Genomic DNA, 20,253 nt, shown 5'->3' with positions numbered 1-20,253 from the left:
GTACTTATCTTTTTGGTACTGCTCAATTTTTGGTCGATGTATTTTGAAGCTTTATCATTAAGTGCATATGTATCTAAAATTCTTATAGCTTTTTAATGAATTGGCCCTTTTATCATTTGAAAATATTTCTAAACTTGTCAATGTCTATTTTTTCTGATAGCTACAACAGCTTTTCCCACTATTCCAGTGTATATCTGTGCCTTTATTTATTTCCTCATTATATTTAAACTGTGTATCTTAATGATAAGTAGTTGGGCCTTACTTTTTTTTTTTAATAAAGTTCGTTCTGTTTCTTTTGTTTTTGTTTTTTGAGTTTTTAAATTAATTTTGAGGGAGAGAGAAAGAGAGCACATTTGTGTGTGGATGAGAGAAGAGGAAAAACAGAGAGAGAGAGGGAGAAAGACAATACCAAGCAGCAGAATTCTATTTAATCTCCCTCCTATTCTCTGTGATTTTATGTTTTCTTATGACTTATCTTAAATACATGGTTATTATTTTTGCTTTAAATTTTCAATAGTCTTAGGTTAAATATAAACACATATGTATATGCACATATTATATTTAAGTATACCGCATATTATAAATATAAGAGAATTTTATATATAAAATATATTTAAATATATACTATATAAAAATATAATATGCATTATATAATGTATTTATATGAAATAATATATAGTAGTGGATATAATTAATTATAGATAATAGAGCAATAGATACAAGATTCATTTCCCCTTCTAATATATATTATATATAATAATATATAATATGTATTTACACATATATGTAAAAATCTCTTAGATTTACCCACATAGTTACCCTTTTTGGTGATTTTTATTTTTTTTCCTTGTAGGTATAGGCTTCTATTTTGTATCATGTTCTTTAATGCTAAAAGTTTTCCTTTAGCATTTTGCATAGATTGCATTTATCAATATAAAACCTCTTGACCTTGTCTATTTGAAATATCTATTTTGCTTTTATTTCTGAGGAATGTATTTGCTATATACAGCATTCTATTTCGACTTTCAGGACTTCAAAGATGTTATTCCGTTGCCTTCTGCCTTTTTTTCCTGATGAGAAGTCAGCCATTATTCTTATTATCTGTTCTCTTGCATATAAGTTGTCTTTTTTTTTTCTGGCTATTTTTAAGATTTTCTCCTTTTAGAGTAGTTTGACTATGTTATGCAGAGAATATATGGGTTGATATATTTCATTAATTTCAAAAAACTAGCAGCCATTATCTCTTTGTTTTTTTTTTTTTTTTTTTTTTTTTTTTTTTTTTTTATTTATTTTTGGGACAGAGAGAGACAGAGCATGAACGGGGGAGGGGCAGAGAGAGAGGGAGACACAGAATCGGAAACAGGCTCCAGGCTCCGAGCCATCAGCCCAGAGCCTGACGCGGGGCTCAAACTCACGGACCGCGAGATCGTGACCTGGCTGAAGTCGGACGCTTAACCGACTGCGCCACCCAGGCGCCCCAGCCATTATCTCTTTGAAATAATTCTTTGCCCCATTCTCTCTCTCTCTCTCTCTCTCTCTCTCTCTCTGTTCTGTTTCTGGAACTTAAATGACACATATATTAGATGATTTGAAATCATTCAATAAATCTGTGACTCCCTCTTCAGTTTAGATTTTTTTTTTATTTTTCTATTTCTGTTTTATTTCTGTTGCTGTTTTCCAATTCAGTGATCTTTTCTTCTGCTGTGTCCAGTATGCTCTTATGTCCAGTAAGTGAATTTTAAACTTCTTATATTGTTCTAGCATTTCTAATTAGATTTTAAAGATAGTTTTATATATCTTCTGAAAATTTCAATCTCTTCCTTCATCAACTTTCACTAGATATTATAACACATTTACCAGAATTATTTTAAAGTTCAGGATAGCTAAAGTCAATATCTGGGTTATCTGTCAGCTTGTTTCTGTCTTTTTCTTATTGGTCTCATTTTTCTACTTCTTCACATTTAAAAATTTTTATCCTATTTTAATCTATGCCAGTCTTTTGTGTCAATAACATTAGAAACTACCAGCAAAGGGCTTTCCCCTTCTTCTGTCAGGTTGCTACGATCAGTGCTGAGTCAGTCTAATCTGCAGTTGAGCTGAACACAGGCTTTGTGATAGATTTAGTTAGATCCAATTTGCCACTGGCTTCAAATACTTAGAAGTAAGGATCAGCATTTTATTTTCAGTAGGGCTTGTGATATGAGCACTGGTAATTGTCTAGAGATACTTCTGAGTTTAAAAACTCAATTCCTAACTTTTTGAGTTACTGGGAGTCATTTTTGGTCACTGATCAGGGACGTGGTTGTTGAGGTTTGGGGTGGCTGTGGCAATTTCTTAAAGTAAGACAACAATGAATTTGCTGCATCAATTGACCCTTTCGTGAATGATTTTCCTGTGATGCTGTTTGATAGCATTTTACACACAGTAGAACTTCTTTCAAAATTAAACTCAATCCTTTCAAAACTTGCCACTCCTTCATAAACAAAGTTTATGTAATATTCTAAGCCTTTTGCTGTCATTTCAATAATCTTCACAGCATCTCCACCAGAAATAGACTTATCTCAAGAAACCACTTTCTTTGCTCATCCATAAGAAGCAACTCCTCATCCATTACAATTTTATCATGAGATTGCAGCCGTTCAGTCACATCTTCAGGTTCCACTTCTGATTTTGGTTCTCTTGCTCTTTCCATCATATTTACATGTATTTCCTCCACCGAAGTCTTGAACTCCCCAAAGTCATCCATGACAGTTGGGAATCAACCTCTAAACTCTTGTTCACATTGATATTTTGCCCTCTTCTCATGAATCACAAATGTTCTTAATGGCATCTAGAATGGTGAATACTTTCCAGGAGGTTTTCAATTTACGTTGCCCAATCCATCAGAGAAATCACTATCTATGGCAGATAGATATATGTATGTAGATAAATATATTTCTTAAATAACAAGACTTGAAGATAAAACTTGCTCCTTGATCCATGGGCTGCAGAATGGATATTGTGTTACCAGGCACGAGAACAACATTAATCTCACTGTGCGTCTCCATCAGACCTCTTGAATGATCAGGTGCAGTGTCAATGAACAGTGATATTTTGAAAGCAATTTTTTTTTCTTCTGAGCAATTATGCTCAACAGTGGGCTTAAAATATTCAGTAAACCATGTTGTAAACAGATGTGCTGTCATCCAGGCTTTGTTGTTGCATTTCTAGAGCACAGGCGGAATAGATATGACATAATCCTTAAGGATTATGAGTTTTGGAATAGTAAACGAACATTGGCTTCAATTTAAAGTCACCAGCTGCATTAGCCTCTAAAGAGAGTCAGCCTGTCCTCTGAAGCTTTGAGGCCAAAATAAGGCTGTTTTGTCTCTATTGAAAAGCTGTTGTTTAGGTTAGCTACTTCCATTAGTGACCTTAGCTAGCTGGCTCTTCTGGATAACTTGCTGCAGCTTCTACATCAGCACTTGCTTCTCTACCTTGCACTTTATGTTACAGAGGTGGCTAACTCAACCTGTGAACCAACCTCTGCTTCCAACTTTTGTTCTGCCACTTCCCTACCTCTCTCAGCCTTCACAGACCTGAAGAGAGTTAGGGCCTTGCTCACGATGAGGCTTTGGCTTAAGGGAATGGCTTGATCTTCTATCCAGACCACTAAAACTCAAGTGAAAATCTGGCCATTTGGAGTACCCAGGCCCACTACAAGCCTGTATTGTTAACTTATCTTTGATTTTATGATGGCTCGAATGGTGATGGTTATCTTTCACAGATTTATTGTGATTATTGGGTTCAACACCATAGAGAAGTCCTGATTAAGAATGACATGGCGGGGGGTGGGGGGAATGTGGGTGGCTCATCGGTTAAGTGACCGATTTCAGCTCAGGTCATGATTTCATGGTTTGTGGGTTTGAGCCCTGCGCTGGGCTCTGTGCTGACAGCTTGGAGTCCGGAACCTGCTTCAGAGTCTGTGTCTCCCTGTCTGCCCCTTCTCCACTCGTGCTCTCTATCTCTCTCAAAAATAAATAAATGTTAAAATTTTTTTTTAAAAAGAATAGCATGGCAGGAACTCAATAAATAAATTGTTCATTCAACTTCATTTTTTCTTCATTATATCAAATTAGAAGAATGAGATCAGAAAATTAGAACTGTAAACGTACGATGTCAACAGTGTCAAAGTTGAGAGTTTCCTTTTGAAGCACTTGCCAACTATTGTTTGTGGCCTTTACCTTGATGGAACTGAGGTTTATCTTACAGATACTCAACCATGTGAAAGTTCCCAGAGTTATATGCTGTATGATCAGCTTCCTGTTGTTTTGTCTACTCTCCTGAAAATTCTTGCATCCTGGTTCAGACCTAACATCCCTACATGGTGGAACTATGTCTGAGGCTACATTTCTCTATCCTCTACTTTTTTCCATGGTAATTGGCCCCAGAAGAAATAAGACCTTGTGTTATCGTCAGAGTAACTTTGCAATGGCTGACAGAGTGATATCAGAACTCCGTAGACAAATCTTCCCTTCGTGGGCAGTTTTACCCCTAATGAGTATCTACTCAGTACAATTAGTCATTTCAGTACCCTATATTTTAGAACTATTCATATGTTGGTTTATAAATAGCTGGCATAGAAAAGTGGTTTTGGTTTAATAATGCCCTCTATTTTTGATGACACTAAGTACCCTGTTATTCCTAGGAAAATAAATAATAATATACCTCTTACAAAATGCTAATCCCAGTCCATTATTATTAGTTCATTCAATGGGATAGGGTTGAGACAATGTGACACTTAAGTAAAAGCATGAGTAGTAATTATACTTTAAGATGTCCCATAATTAAAATAAAACCTTTATAAGAGAACATTTTCCATAGTTTACAATGTCTCTTGCAAGTTTTTCACTATGTCCATTTCTGCATCTCAAGTAATAAAAGCTATGGGACAATATTGTGTATCATCAATGCCTAACCACAGTTACTATTGACATGTTGCTTTGACTTTCCTTCTTTATAAAAAAAAGTCCATGTATGGGAGCACAGCACTTGGGGCTACTGATACATCGTGATGGGCGGGCTGCAGAACACAGATATGGCAATCTGCTTGGATGACTTTTGCTACACACTGGGGATCATGGACTAGGTCTCAGCAGGTTGAGAGCTGTGCATCCATGCACTGCAGAGTGCTCTGATTACAGCAGGTAGGTGGCTTGAGTGACGGAGAACTTCAGAGAGGTGGGAGTCCAACATAAAGTGATGTGTGATTTACTGGAGTTTGTGGGGACACACGCTATAATTGTATGCTTGGTATAATGTCTGATTGTTGTGTCTTTCATACCCTTGGGAGGTCAGTCCCCCATGTAAGTGATAACCCACTGGAGCTTTTGTTGTGAGAGCAATTGAAACATCTGAAATGAATAGCAACTGATTAATTGAAGCCGGTTACATTTTTGGAAAACAAATCAAAGTGATTTGCATGAATCACAATTTGTTACATAATACATTTTGAGGGCACAAATTACCTTTTTAAAGCCTAAGACACATATATACCCACTGGCACGAACAGAAATATAATAAACTGGGCTATAACCACATAATTCACATTGAATACTGGATGCCAAACCTTATGTGAAACAAATGATTTTCCAATAAACTACTCAGGCAGAGCCATATCTGTTCTAAAATTTCAATTGACTATTATTTATACTACCAATAATTCTTCACAATTGTTAACCATGGGACGATGGAACAATTTGTTTTACATATTAGTTTGGGGGGTTTGTGTATTCCCAAGTTGGGAACTGATTTGTAGTCATGTCCCAGAAGATATGGTAAATAAATAGGAAGTCGGAGAGAAGTACTTGGATGGAGGAAACTTCTAGAGTGAAATCATTTCCTTTTTCTAGTTTCGAATAAAAACTGTAGTAAAAATAGTGTTGTCAGCATTAAAGGCAAATATCATCATAATATGTTTTCCTGAATTTAATATTTTCAGTATATTGTAAGAACAGTTGTCTTTAATATCTTTCTTAGACTTATCTGTGTCATTCACATTATTAAAAGCTAGACTATGCAAATATTAATAAAAATAAAAACTGAATTTCAACCCTTATCGGTAACCACTTTTATTTAGCATATATGTGTATGTGTGTATATATGTACACACAGCACACACATATATACACACATACACATATATATGAAATATTCTTAGGAAAATATATAAAATACACAAAAACATATACAAAATGGGACTGTACCATATATGTCACTTTATAATCTGCTTTAAAATTTTTTTTTTATTTTAGAGAGAGAGAGAGAGAGCACACGGAGCAGGGAGAAAGGCAGAGGCAGAGACAGAATCTTAAGTAGTCTCCACACTCAGCACAGAGCTCAACACAGGGCTTGATCCCATGACCCTGGGATCAAGACCTAAGCTGAAATCAAGAGTTAGACACTCAACTGACTGAGCGACCCAGGCACCCCAATCTGCCTTTTTTATACAATAAAGACACCAAACATTTTTCTGTCAATAAATCTATATCTATACCATCATGGAATATAATTTACTTAACCAAACACTTAACATCATAAATTCGTTTTACTATAATAAGCAAAATATCAAAGAACATCCAGATACATAAATCTAAATATACTTGTTTGATGATTTTGTTGACATCAATTCCTAGATGTGGAATTATGGAATCAGAATGTTATGTAGATTTTGAATGCTTTGGCTCATATTGTAAAATCACCTCTCAATAAACTTGTATTAGAAGTTGCGGTATACACACACACACACACACACACACACACACTGGTATAGTATTCAGCCATAAAAAACAATAAAGTTTTGCCATTTGCAACAACAACATGGATGGAACGAGAGAGTATAATGCTAAGTGAAATAAACCAGAGAAAGACCTATACCATATGATTTCACTCATATGTGGAATTTAAGAAACAAAACAGATGAACATAGAGGGAAAAAAGAGAGAGGCCAACCAAGAAACAGACTCTTAACTATAGAGAACAAACCGAGGGCTGCTGGAGGGGAAATGGGTGAGGGGATGAGTTAAATGGCTGATGGGTATTAAGGAGGGCACTTGTGATAAGCACTGGGTGTTGTATGTCAGTGATTAATCACTAAACCCTACACCTGGAACTAATATTACACTGTATGTTAACTAACTCAATTTTAAATAAAAACTTGGAAGAGGGGCGCCTGGGTGGCTCAGTCGGTTAGGCAGTCCGACTTCAGCTCAGGTCACGATCTCGCGGTCTGTGAGTTCGAGCCCCGCGTCGGGCTCTGGGCTAATGGCTCAGAGCCTGGAGCCTGCTTCCGATTCTGTGTCTCCCTCTCTCTCTCTGCCCCTCCCCCGTTCATGCTCTGTCTCTCTCTGTCTCAAAAATAAATAAATGTTAAAAAAAAAAAAACTTGGAAGAAAAAAAAGAAATGATTCTTCAGTTTTCTTGTCTAATGACTCCTAACTACAAATGTAAATATCCTTTAACATACGTAGGTCCCTTTCTTACTTTTCTCCCCCCACCTCTTTTTTTCCTTTCATTTATCCATTTCTTTAGAAATATGAAGAGCAAAGCATCTTTTTGTTTTTCTTAAGTGCAAAAGCTTCCCTCATTTAACAGAAATTTACTAAATTTAATGATAAATTTAAATAATTTCTAACCTTTGCATTAATCCACCTCCAGAAGAAAGGACCACTCACCTTCAGAATTTTGGGATTCCATGTTGTCATTTCTATGCCTGTCATTTTGCTCCTGTTAGTGTCCATTAAGAACATTTTCCTAGGGAAGGTCAATGGATAGGCTGTAAATGATATTTCATTTTTTTCAGAAGGAAATGCATTTACTATAAACATCCCAAATCTAGTTTTTGTCTACAGAGGCCACCAATTACTAATAAGTTGAGAATAGAATGATCCATAGTCTTGTCTTCAATTCACTAGTTCTTATTAATTATAGGTGCATCACCAGAACAGCAGCATGTATTCCAAAAGATATTTGTTTGACCATCACTCAAACTTTTAATCTCTATTTTTAAATGCATTTGATCCATTTTTGACAAAGATATATATTTTTAAATTTACTGAATTAAGAGATTTGAAAGGAAACCAAAATTCCAACAAAAATACTTTTCTTAAGTGAAAGTTAGAATTTGGGGAAATTTCTGACTAATAAAAATATTAGAAAGTCAGAGATATCCCCCCTCAAAAGTGGCTACATAATATGAGCTAGAAAAAGCACATTGATAAGTTCCTGTCTTTTTCCTTCTTTCTTGATTATTTTTTAATTTTAATTTTAGTTTCTATACATTATTATAGTTTCAGGTGTACAATATAGTGATTCAAAATTTCCATACAACACTCAGTGCTCATCGCAACAAGTACACTCTTTAATCCCCATCACCTCTTTCATCCATTCCCCCCACCCACCTCTCCTCTGGTAATCATTTGTTTGTCCTGTATAATTAAGAGTCTGTTTCTTGGTTTCTCTCTCTCTCTCTTTTCCCCTTAGCTCATTTGTTTTGTTTCTTAAATTCCACATATTAGTGAAATCATATGGTATTTGCCTTTCTCTGACTGACTTATTTCACTATTATACTCTAGCTCCATCTATGTTGTTGCAAATGACAAGACTTCATTCTTTTTTTTTATGGCTGAATACTCTTCCATTGTATATACATACTACGTCTTCTTTATCCATTCACCAATCTATGGAGACTTGGGCTGCTTTCATATCCTGGCTAGTGTAAATAACGACGCTATAAATATAAGTGTGCATGTATCCTTTTGAATTAGTGTTTTTGTGTTTTCTTTAGTGATTTTAATACCATGATATTTCATGATAGGCATAGTAGCATCAATGATTTTTTTTGGCATTGATGCTTTTTAATGAGGATCTAAAGGTTTTTATGCATGTAATTCTAATATATAATCATTATCATTGGTAATATTTTTTCTAGCCAAATGTCTTTCCAATGTAATGATGTAAACACCATTAGGTATATGTAATGTGTAAACACATTAGGAAAATAAGTTTCATTGAATTAGGGTAACTCAAGGCAAAATTGTGAACTAAGTGGGATTTATCCTAAGTATTTTCTTTCTTTCTTTCTTTCTTTCTTTCTTTCTTTCTTTCTTTCTTTCTTTCTTTCTTTCTTTCTTTCCCTCTTTATTTCCTTTAAAAAAAAAAGAGAGAGAAAGAGAAAGAGAGAATGAGCAGGGGAGGGGCAGAGAAAGAGGGAGAGAGAGAATCTTAAGCAAACTCCATGCCCAGTGTGGATGCTGCCACAGGGCTTGATCTCACCACTGTGAGATCATGAACTGAGCTGAAATCAAGAGTTGGATGCTTAACCAACTGAGCCACCCAGGTGCCCCTATCCTAGGTATTTTCTTAACTCCAATTTTTCTCATTTGAAAAATTGTTGAACGTACATAATATTCTAATCATTGTGATAGGAGTAAAAGAATAAGGTATTTCTCTAATCTTAAACAGTTCTCAGTTACCCAGGAAAAGTGAAAGAAAAGTGGCCTGGGTTAAAGAGACCTCTTTAAGGACAGAACTTGTGCAGAGATGGAATGCAGGGAAGAAAATGAATTTCAAGGATTCTGTTGCAATTCTTTATTCTTTTCACTGAATCTACTAACTCCAGGGACACAAGTCCATGTAGGTTCCCCTTTCATGGTGGATGAGGATCAGGACCTTACCATTTTCTTCTCCCTCTTCACAAGAAGTCTCTCCATTGTGGAAGGACACTAACACCTTTGTGTGAATATTTGACATTGGCTTAGAAGATACTGTACATGCTATCTTTCCTCTTCCCAAAGAGGCAGTGCCCAATGGAACAAATCTTTAATGGCAGAATTTCAGGCAACAGCAGCAACAACTTGTTCTGGAGATGTTTTGGGATCTTTCAAACTGCTCAGCATAGACAGCCATTTATTCTGGCCACAAATAAGCCTCACTGTAATTTCTAAATGAAATCATCTTAATAGAAAGCTTTTCTGAAGGAAAAAAAGATAATATCCAATTGTGAGTGATAACTATGCCATGTGCAAGAATTTATTGTAATATTATTTGGAAATCTCAGTACAACTATAGCCCTCCACTAGTTGTTTACCTTGCTAAGTACAGATAAAAACCACTGACTTTGGTGATTCTCTGGGTAATATATATCCTGAGACACACTTGTGACAGTCAAGACAATAGAGTAACGGCTAGAGTGATTTAAGGCTGGAGTTCCTGACCCATGAACTGTGGGCTGGCTGGCATGTGTCTTTCTTAATACACCTATAAGTTAAGATGCTTCCTGTTGTAGGTCATAGGGTCTGGTGCCAACAGATCTCCTGGTCCTGGCTTAGGCTTGTTTTACACATTATTGGGAATTAAACTTGTTGGTACCAGTTCCATCTTTTCCATTAGATGCTCATTAATAAAACTCTAGATGCTCATTATTCATCACATCATAACATACTGGATGACAGTTAATTCACCTAAAGTTTTCACATTTGATAACTTCTTCATTCATGCTAATTGGGTTACTTGGAATTTTCCATCAATCATGGCATCTCATGTTTTGGCTCTTCTGAAAGAACCCATTTGTGAGATATATATTATACCCCAGACATACGCAAGCAAAATTAAGTGTAGCATCTAATTTCAACTATAATTCATGTCTGCTTTGATTGAGTGGAGGGCACAACTTAGCCCCTCGACAGATTCTTTCTCAAAAGAGGAAGATAAGGCTAAGAGGCATTGCCTTTACCTCAGCCCACTTTACTCAAAACTCCATGGATTCATAGCGGCATGGGAAAAGATTTACATTCAAGGAGACTTTGAAGGAATATTTGCTGCAGGGAGCAGTGTGGGGAAAATGCACTGAAGGTTCTGAGCATTTGGGGAACTGAGCTCTGCAATGTTGCTTTAGGTAGCATTACGATTTTGTTCCTTGTGTTCCTCGTCTATAAGCCCCAACAGGTACAACTGATGTTCTCTTTGGATCACTCCAGCTCTTTAATATGATCAAACTCTGTGGGTGGGAATTCTTGAGGTCTGAGGAAATGTGATGTTGATTTTCTCTACCTTGCTACAAATAGTTCCCCTTTCCATTCACCCACACTCTCCCTTTTAGAGAAACGCTTTGCTCTTTTATTCAAAGCAACTGATTTCTCATTCTAACTTTCATCTGAAATTCATGCTCTGTGTCTTTCTTGTGACGTTATTGAAAAAAAAAACACAGTAGGCTTGAAAAAAGTAAGAATGTTGGCGGTGTACATTTTGCTTTTCTTCTATTTGCTATTATCAGCAATGCTTACAACTTTGATACAGCATATTCCAATAAAAGAGAAACTCAGCAGAGGACATAGGCTCAGGCCGTCTTTGTCCACGACGCATGGTGAGTCATCTTAGCACAATGTGTTTGGCTTACAACTACAGCAGTGTCTGCTCACTGGGCCGAATCAGCAGTCATCCGACTGGTTCGGGTATCTTCAAGGTCAAGTAAATAAGCCATTCCTACAGCTCCAAATTTCTCCTTATGCCAACATGCTGCCAGGAGACTAAGTAGGTCACAATCGGACCAGATAATAATTCATTTCAGGTTTCCAGGTTGCTAAGAGCCCCAGCGGCTTTCCTATGTATGGCCCACATTCTCTTCAATCTTGCTCAGCTATTTCCCTTCTGAGGTCTTGCTCTCAGATCTGCATATATTTACATGTTTTAGCCTGTAAGCTTTTTAGCTACAAATTATATAAAATAGAGGTCAGCCCTCTGCCAATATAATTTTTTCCCCCCATTTGCTTACTCTAAAAAATAAATAAAAACATGAATGGGAAGAATAAAGAAGTGAAGTCTTTCTATAGAGGTCTTTTAACTCTGACAGTCAAGACCACTGTTGTTTTAATAAATACTACTATCCAGAGTGCTGCATTTTAACTCCGATTTCCAAGGTGCTTTGCTCCAAGCTGATGTTTTACCTACTGTAAATAGAGGGGAAATGGTAGTCCTCAAAAGTTAAAAGACTTATGATCCCTCCCAGTGAGGCCGGATCTTAAGACAATTTATAGACTTGGAAAAAATCTTCCGGACAGTCTTAATTAAGTCACCAGTAGTATGTACTGGAATTTGGCCGTTCTCGGCTTAGTTTTGTTCGTAAAGTTGCAATTAGTAAAAAAACATCGGGTCAGGCCTTTCTGCTTTGCAAGGTCATTGTGGTTCTTCACCCTGAAATCATATTTCTAGAATGAGTTTTTCTTTTGAACTTATGTTTACTTTCATATTTTAATCTGTTTCTTAAGGGTTACTGCTATTTAATTTTCAATCTCCTTCAACATTTCTCAAACTTTCCAAGCACTTTTGGTTTTGTTTCCTTTTTAAAGCATACTATCAAAATATTGTTCATGGGTTTGGGAATAAAGAAGAAATACTACTAATTTATAAATTTGGCAATATTCCATCTCTTATACTTATGTGCTGCTGGCCTAAATGACACATTCGTGTACATTAGAAAAAGCTCTTCTTTCCTTAAAACATTTTCTTATTTGTCAGAACATGGGTTCTCATAAGTAAAGGAATCTACAGTGACTATGAATGGTTCTCCCTGGAGGTGGTCAGTGCACAGTCTGTACCGCTGTATGCAGGAGACATGAAGAGTCTTTAACTTTACCTAAACATTGTTGCCCTAATCATTGCTGTATACTTTCACTGAGGGAATACCATCTTTATAGATAGACTCTGACTGCTGAAACTTGAAGCTGAACTGGAAGTTCAATGGAGATAGTGTTGCACCAATGATTAAAATGGCTGTTAGCTGTGGTAAGAAAAATGGCTCCTTCTCTTAGGATTGTAATGCAAAGCTCCTTTAGCCACAGAACAACACCAGAGGCATGAAACCAATCTTTTCTGAAGAGATTGCCTCCAGAAAAAACAAAACTCTGATGTTAAACAGAGAAGTCTGTAACATAAATCATGCGCTGTAGTGCATGATTATTGGGCACATTATAATCTGCGTATGTACGGTATTTTAAAATATATCTGATGATTAATAAATCATCTACGTGTAATGACATATGGATATCAGAAAAATGGTTCTCTGAGTGCTGTTAAAAACTGCAGAGTAGAATATTGGCGTGTTTCCAAGACTCGATTCACATGCTCTTTCCAAAATCTAAACAACAATGGATCAAATGTTTACCTGGATTAATGGTTTAAGGTAATTATTCTATTAATTCTCAGAAGACCATAATGCAAGTTAAAGATTATGATCTACATTTAATGCCATTTTAGCGATAGCCTATTAAATGTTCATCTTTTACTTTCTGAACAAAGTATACAAATGGAACCCCATTGCCTAGACTAGAGGGTAAAGTACAAACTCTTTTGCAAGGCATGCAACAGAAGTTCCCTGGCCAAGTTTACTGTCTAGGCTTTTGTTGGTGTACGTGGATGGGTGAGGGGCTTGGACTCTTTCCTGAGTAGGGGCCTTCAGCATCTGTCCCATGATCATGGGTAAAAGGACAAAAGGGAGTTAACATTTGTGTCTCAGATGAAGGTGTGCTCCGGGATAGATGCAGTGCTTCAGAACTGGATCTGAAGGGAAATGTCTGCCATGGAGATGAGGTTAAATGAAGAGTGTGGTGCTGGGGGCAGCACCTGAAGAAATTTCTGAAGAATGAAACAGTTTGTGGGTAGCGTGCATTTATGTTTTTGGACCCTTAGCTTTCTTCAGCTCTTTCTTCAATAATTTAAACATTCACTACATTCCAGTTGTAACAATGATTACTGTTCCCTCTACTTTGAAGGTTTTTCCCATACCTTCCACCTTTTGAATATGTTCTTTAAAAACCAACTCAAGCCTCTACTTCTTTTTCTTTCTCTGGACCTCATGCAAACTTTGATAGTAGCATGTATCCTAAGACATTGTGATTATTTATTTGAAGCCTATTTCTTCTTACAGACTATTAGCTCACTGAGGTCAGGGCAATATTTTCTTTAATTTTTCTCTCCATGGATGGAAACTAAGGTACTTTCAGTAGAGTTTGTGGAATAAAGAAAGAAAAATTATTACTGAGATTTATATCCTGCTCTTACACATACAAAATAGTCCCCTTCACATCATCAAGCCCCAGGTATTTATAAACACTTTTCAGGTGCCAACGACTCATATTGGTAGGTGTTCGGGGGGGGGGGGGGGGGTTGGGATTCAATGGCTTGTATATGAGACAAAGGCTTTATTATTGATGAATTTACAATGCAGTTTGAGAATCAAGATATATATATATACTTATGAAATCAGCAGGAAGAATACAAGGTAGAGTAAAACATATGCTGGCTTCTTTGTTACAGACCAAGCTCATCATGAGTAAATACCTCAAATGAGGAATATATGTATGGTTTGAAATAACTCCTTCTAGGAACTCCCTTACTATTAAAGCCTTTCTCGGGGAGTAGACAAAGAAATGAAAGATCCTCGTCATGAAAGAAGAACTTTGTCATGTTAACTCTGGAATGAGGGTTTGAGTACTTGACAAGATGGAAGTTGAAGTCACTTACAACCCTGAGGTTCCTCATCACTATGCAGCAATAACCCCATTGGGATGAATGGAGACATTGCTTCAGGAAAGGGAGAACACGATAACGTCTGTCTGAGAAAATGTTTCAGTCACCAGGATCTGGGGCTCCTGAAGAACAAGCTACTGGACAGTGGGACTGCCTTCTGATTTCCTCTCCTTTCATTTTGTTTGGGACAGCAGTGTTAGAAAACTTTCTAACTAAGATGAAGTTTTCCAAACATACTCTTTTCTTCTTAATGTTCATGATAGCCTCGGGGCTATTTTCATTCTTCCTCTTCTCAAATGGATTGTGTAAACAAACATTCCACTCGTTCTTACCAGGAAGGCTAAATTGCTAACCAGAAATCCCACAGCCTTCAGCGAGCCGTTGCTAAGCGGTGTTAGTAGGACAGAGAGCTTTAGTCATTATTTTGTAGCTAATGTAAACCCATATGAAAATCAATTTGTTTCTATAACCACCTAGAGATATGCTAACTTAGCCCAATAGTGGGTTTTTGTTTTGTTTTGCTCACGGATACCTTCTAAGAAGGTTAGCCTAAAAGGCTGGGAGTGGGGGTGGGAGAGCATTATGCAGTCATAGCATTGGGATACCTATCATTTTCTTTTGACTTCTATTTCACAGAAATAACGGCTGAGAAAGCCAGCACATGACGAAAGAGCACTTTCTAAGGCAAACATTTTAGTTCAGCATCATATGGCATCACTCAGATCCAATGCCATTTGCTGAAATGGTGTGTGTACTTACAGTTCTTCCTAAGTATGGTAATTAAAGAGGGAAGAGCCATTTACTTCTTTCCTTTGATTTTTAAAGTTGAATTTTTATTGTGTGAGTAGAAAAATGAGAAAATATGTGACCAAAAATTTTTTTTCCCCTTCTTTCCTTTTGTACTCTCTCCAGGATTTAGCCCAACCATTTACTTCATTTCCAGATTATCAGCACATATAAACCCATTAAGGAAATATGCCTGAAGCAAACACATACCATACAGACTTAAACAAAGATGCAAATGCAGTTTAGAGACTTGGTTAGCTAATAAATTACAACCTGTTTTGACAAAGAAATTTATGGTTTTGTTAAAATACCCTTATATATATCCTTATATACACTCTGACTCTTGTTGATGGATATTTCTCCAGAATGTCATTTTCTGTCAAAGCTCTCTTTAGCCAGTAATTATTGCTGACAACAATCTAGGCCCTGGCACTGTTTGCGGTCACCTCTGGCTGCTAAGAGGAGCAATCTAGACCCCAGCGCACTACAGTTAAATTAAATTATCATAGAGATGCAATATATGCTGCCACACTACCCTAGCCATGCACCCCGAATTGAAAAAAGATTGATAGACTACAGGAATGAATCAACAAATAACTACGTGGGTGGTACCCTAAGATATTTACTTCTGCAAACATTGATATAGATAAATGGAATGTCGCTTAAAGATCGTGTTCTCCTGAAAAAGAAAGGGTAGTTTGTTTGTTTTCCACTATAACTATCAGCTCTCAAGTGATAGTGACAATGTGTTCATGTTTCCCATATATGGGTCCATATATTTGGTGTAAGACTCCCCTCCATGTAACTAACATTAAGTCCTATGTAACGTTGTATGTCAACTATCCTTCAATAATAACTAAAAAATCATCATAGGATAAGGTCATAGGCTCTGTGTGTTTGAGACTGACTGTCTCACTTTGGGAAAATGCTGCAGAAATGACCTATTGGGAAGGTGACCAAATAATACAAGCCTTTGCTTTACCCTGGAATATGGATCTGCATCTATGCAAAAGAAAGGACACAGTTGTAAAATGCACTGGGATGTGTCTATAATTATAGCCACTATTTAATGTAATGAATTGTAAGAACTAATTCCATGATGGCACTGATACTTTAGTGTTGGGTAGATAAAACATAAAAATAACTTTAGTTTGGGAGACCAAAAACCAAATTAAAGAAGCTGCTTAGTTTTTTAACATTTAACTCTTCACAGGCATATATAGTTTTCATGCAAGACTCAAAAGCAAAGGGGTGTATAAGAAACAATCATTTCTTTTAAGAAGACCCAGAAGATGAGAGTGGCAAATGAAGCAATCAGAGAAAAATATAAAACAGGAAACTTTAGCCATATAAATCTCTGAAATATATGGACAACTATTTTGTGTTTATATTTGAGATTATTTCTAAGTCCTCAGATGATAAGGACATTTTAAGACACAGTAGAGTATGATATACATACTGTTTTCAAGAAATTCATCCAGATGGTAAAAGATGATAGGTAATGATAATCATAAAACTGGACAGCAAAAGTTCTTAAAAGCTTGGATAAATGAATTAAATCACACCATCCTGAAATAGGTGTGTATCTTGTAGAGGCAGTAAGAGAAGTATATATGTAAAGAGAATAAAGTGAGACATGAATAGATTTTCATTATGTGTTAGTCTTAACAGTGTGTTTCTCTATCTTTTCTGTTAAAATTTTTTTTTTAATGTTTATTTATTTTTGAGACAGAGAGAGACAGAGCATGAACGGGGGAGGGTCAGAGAGAGGGAGACACAGAATCTGAAACAGGCTCCAGGCTCTGAGCCGTCAGCCCAGAGCCCGACACGGGGCTCGAACTCACGGACCGCGAGATCATGACCTGAGCCAAAGTTGGCCGCTTAACCGACTGAGCCACCTAGGCGCCCCCTCTATCTTTTCTGTTAAAAAATATAAGATCTCAGGGGTGCCTGGGTGGCACAGTCGGTTAAGCGTCCGACTTCAGCCAGGTCACGATCTCGCGGTCTGTGAGTTCGAGCCCCGCGTCAGGCTCTGGGCTGATGGCTCGGAGCCTGGAGCCTGTTTCCGATTCTGTGTCTCCCTCTCTCTCTGCCCCTCCCCCGTTCATGCTCTGTCTCTCTCTGTCCCAAAAATAAATAAAAAACGTTGAAAAAAAATTAAAAAAAAAAAGATCTGATATGATGATAAATTATAAAATGCTACGTATCGCCTCATGTCTATTTACATCCCTATTAGCATATAAATTTTTTGCTGTGGACAAATAAATCAAACATTAACAGCAGATTTGTGTCAAAACAGCTTTATAAAAAGGGTGCTGGTACTTTTGGCTAATAAAAATAGCCACAGTTAACATAACCTCCAAAAGATATGACATCTTCATGCTCAACAATATCAGTTATTAATCACTTTTATCATTGGGAAAGAAAATCTTTTCAAGTGGAAAAATATATTGGAATAGAGTAGATTCGATATGAATGCCCTAAATTTCTGGTACCCAACTCGTATACTTAATACAATTGAACTAAAAAGGGCTTCACCATTATCCAATCTAATTCCTTCATCTTACAGTTAAGAAAAATGAAGCCCATTCATTCACTCAACAAATATTTATTGAGCGTCCACCAAGTGCTAGTCATGTTCTGGGTGTTGGGGGATGGAGCTACGAACAAGATGCACGAGGGCCTTTCTCCAAGGAGTATGCAGGGCTGATTGGAAAGTCTTCTTTGAGGATATAGTATTTAAGCTGATAGATGAATGATAAAAAGAAGCCAGTTGGCAAAGATGGAGAAGAGCATTCTAGGCAGAGGTACTAATTAATGAAAAGTTGTAGTGCATTAATAAGCCATGAAGGAATGACAAACAGGGGAGGGGAAAAAGCTCACTGTGGCTTGTGCATAATGAAAAGAGGACCATAAAAGAAGAGAGAGAGATAGGCAGGGACAGGCATCATGCGAGCTTTGCAAGCCAGTGTAGAAAATTTGGATTTTTTTTTCTGATGCTATCTATTGGAAGGTTTTTAAATGGGAGGGTGATGTGGTATGATTATACAGTGAAAGGATAGGATGATTGTGGTGTGGAGAATGTATGAAGGAAGAAAAGAACAGAAGAAAAGTGACCGGATAGAATGCCACGGCAAGGCAGGCATGGTGGTTTAGGCCATGCTGGTAATAGTGGAGAAAGAATTGTTTCCGTGTGAAATTTGTTTTGGAGCAGAGTCATCAAGGCTAGATGAAAAATTGGATGCTGAGGGTAAACAAAATGTAGAAATCAAGGATGACACCTAGAATTTTAGCCTGAGTTGCTGAGGAGATGGTGGTGTTACTTATTGAATTGGGAAAGACAGAGGGAAGAGAGTCTTGGACTTACTTTTGGTTCGGGGGTCATGGGTTTGATATGGCTAATAGACACCCATGTGGAAATGTCAGATAGGCAGTAAGATGTTAAAAGTCTAGCTTATGGATGCTGTTTAAATCCATGTGACTGAGTGAATTCAACAAGCAGAAAGCATGTGCATACACAGAAGAAGTGAGGGCCTAAGGTATGGTAGAGGATGAATACATAGATAGTAAAGCGGTCTGAAAAGGAGAATTAGTGTCCCACTGGGAAAAGTAGGAGATCATGATATTATGGAAGCCAGAAAAAAATGTTTCAAGAAGATGGATATTATTACTATGATAAATACTGCAGATAATCAGGTAACATATGACCAGAAAGGTAAGAATTGTCTTTGGCTACAAAGACAAATGTTGGTTTGTCCAAGACCACCCAGACAGAAAGTGCACAAAATTATTTGTGGTTTTCTGTTCCCCTCCACAAAAAGTAGAAGGCTGTGTCTTAACATTTGAGGACTTCTACATGTTAGCTGTATATTACAACTGCCCTCATATCATTGGGATATTGAATGAATAAGGTTTTATATTAGCTTACCTTTGATACTTTTATCAATTGAAGTTTTACATTGCACACTCTCACAATTCAATATATGTTTCCTTCAAAGTATGAAAAGAACCCAAATGCCCACATGCTTTAAAGATGGGAATAATTGAAGCAGAGTAACAGTGGTAAGAATCTTCCATTGGTAGTTGTTATATACTAAGTAACTAATGAGATCTCAAAATATAAATTATGATTCAGGGATTCTATTACCTCCTTTGGATTCAGGCAGAACAATTCTCTCAAAAAACACGTACTTATGGAGCTCTCAGAGATAAGTTGGGTATCTTTCGAAGGCAAAGAGGAGGCACACATGGGCTTGCTGTTTCCTGGAAGACTGCCAGAATCACTGAAGCCTAAAGAAGAGAGAATCTTACCTGAAATTTTCCTGTTCTATGCTAGTCAAAAATGATGAAAAACTGTCAGTGCTAAAAACATCAAAATGATTCAGAAAATCTCCATGTTAATTGTTATACTAAGGACAAGAGTAAAGTGAATATACTGTAGTTACTTTGTCAAAAATGCAGCTTCAGCCGGAGATCTGAAAACACATCTGATTCTGGTGACACCTAGGAGAACCATCGCATATGCTTTAGGCTCCAAAACCTTAATATCTGTAATCTGATTTATGATAAATTTAGTTTTCTTGCAAAGACTTTTAAATTACTTATTTATTTTTAAAATATTGTATTCACTCCAGGTGTACAACATTGTGATCCAACAGTCATCTGCATTAACAAGCACTCACCACGAGAAGTGTATTTAGTTTCAGATAGAACTAAGTAGCTCTCGGTCCCCATGGAAGTTTCTTCATTACTTTATCCTTAAAATGGTTTACGATCCTTCAAATGGATTTAGATGAGGTTACGTATGTAAAGGTCTTTCCCCAACATCTGGTATACAGTAAATGTGAAATAAGTGGTAACTATTATTTTTAAACTTTTTATATTCTTATGGGAAGGCAGTCTCAC

The 20,253-nt window shown here is 36.7% G+C and overlaps 1 long non-coding RNA gene across 1 annotated transcript in view; it reads right to left on the bottom strand.

Moving 5' to 3' along the window:
• LOC131516782 (uncharacterized) overlaps window positions 1-20,253 on the bottom strand; it is a 38,531-nt gene that overhangs the window by 17,152 nt on the left and 1,126 nt on the right. The window contains exons 2-3 of the long non-coding RNA XR_009264237.1: window positions 20,031-20,175; window positions 7,713-7,791 (exon numbers count right to left, since the gene is read on the bottom strand). This is a non-coding gene — a long non-coding RNA (uncharacterized LOC131516782). The remainder of the gene's footprint in view (window positions 1-7,712; window positions 7,792-20,030; window positions 20,176-20,253) is intronic.

Source organism: Neofelis nebulosa, chromosome 7 (genome assembly GCF_028018385.1).
Source record: "Neofelis nebulosa isolate mNeoNeb1 chromosome 7, mNeoNeb1.pri, whole genome shotgun sequence".
In the NCBI taxonomy this organism is placed as follows: domain Eukaryota; kingdom Metazoa; phylum Chordata; class Mammalia; order Carnivora; family Felidae; genus Neofelis; species Neofelis nebulosa.
The sequence above is the reverse complement of the archived record's forward strand: the minus strand, read 5'-3'. Positions and strand labels throughout refer to the sequence as shown.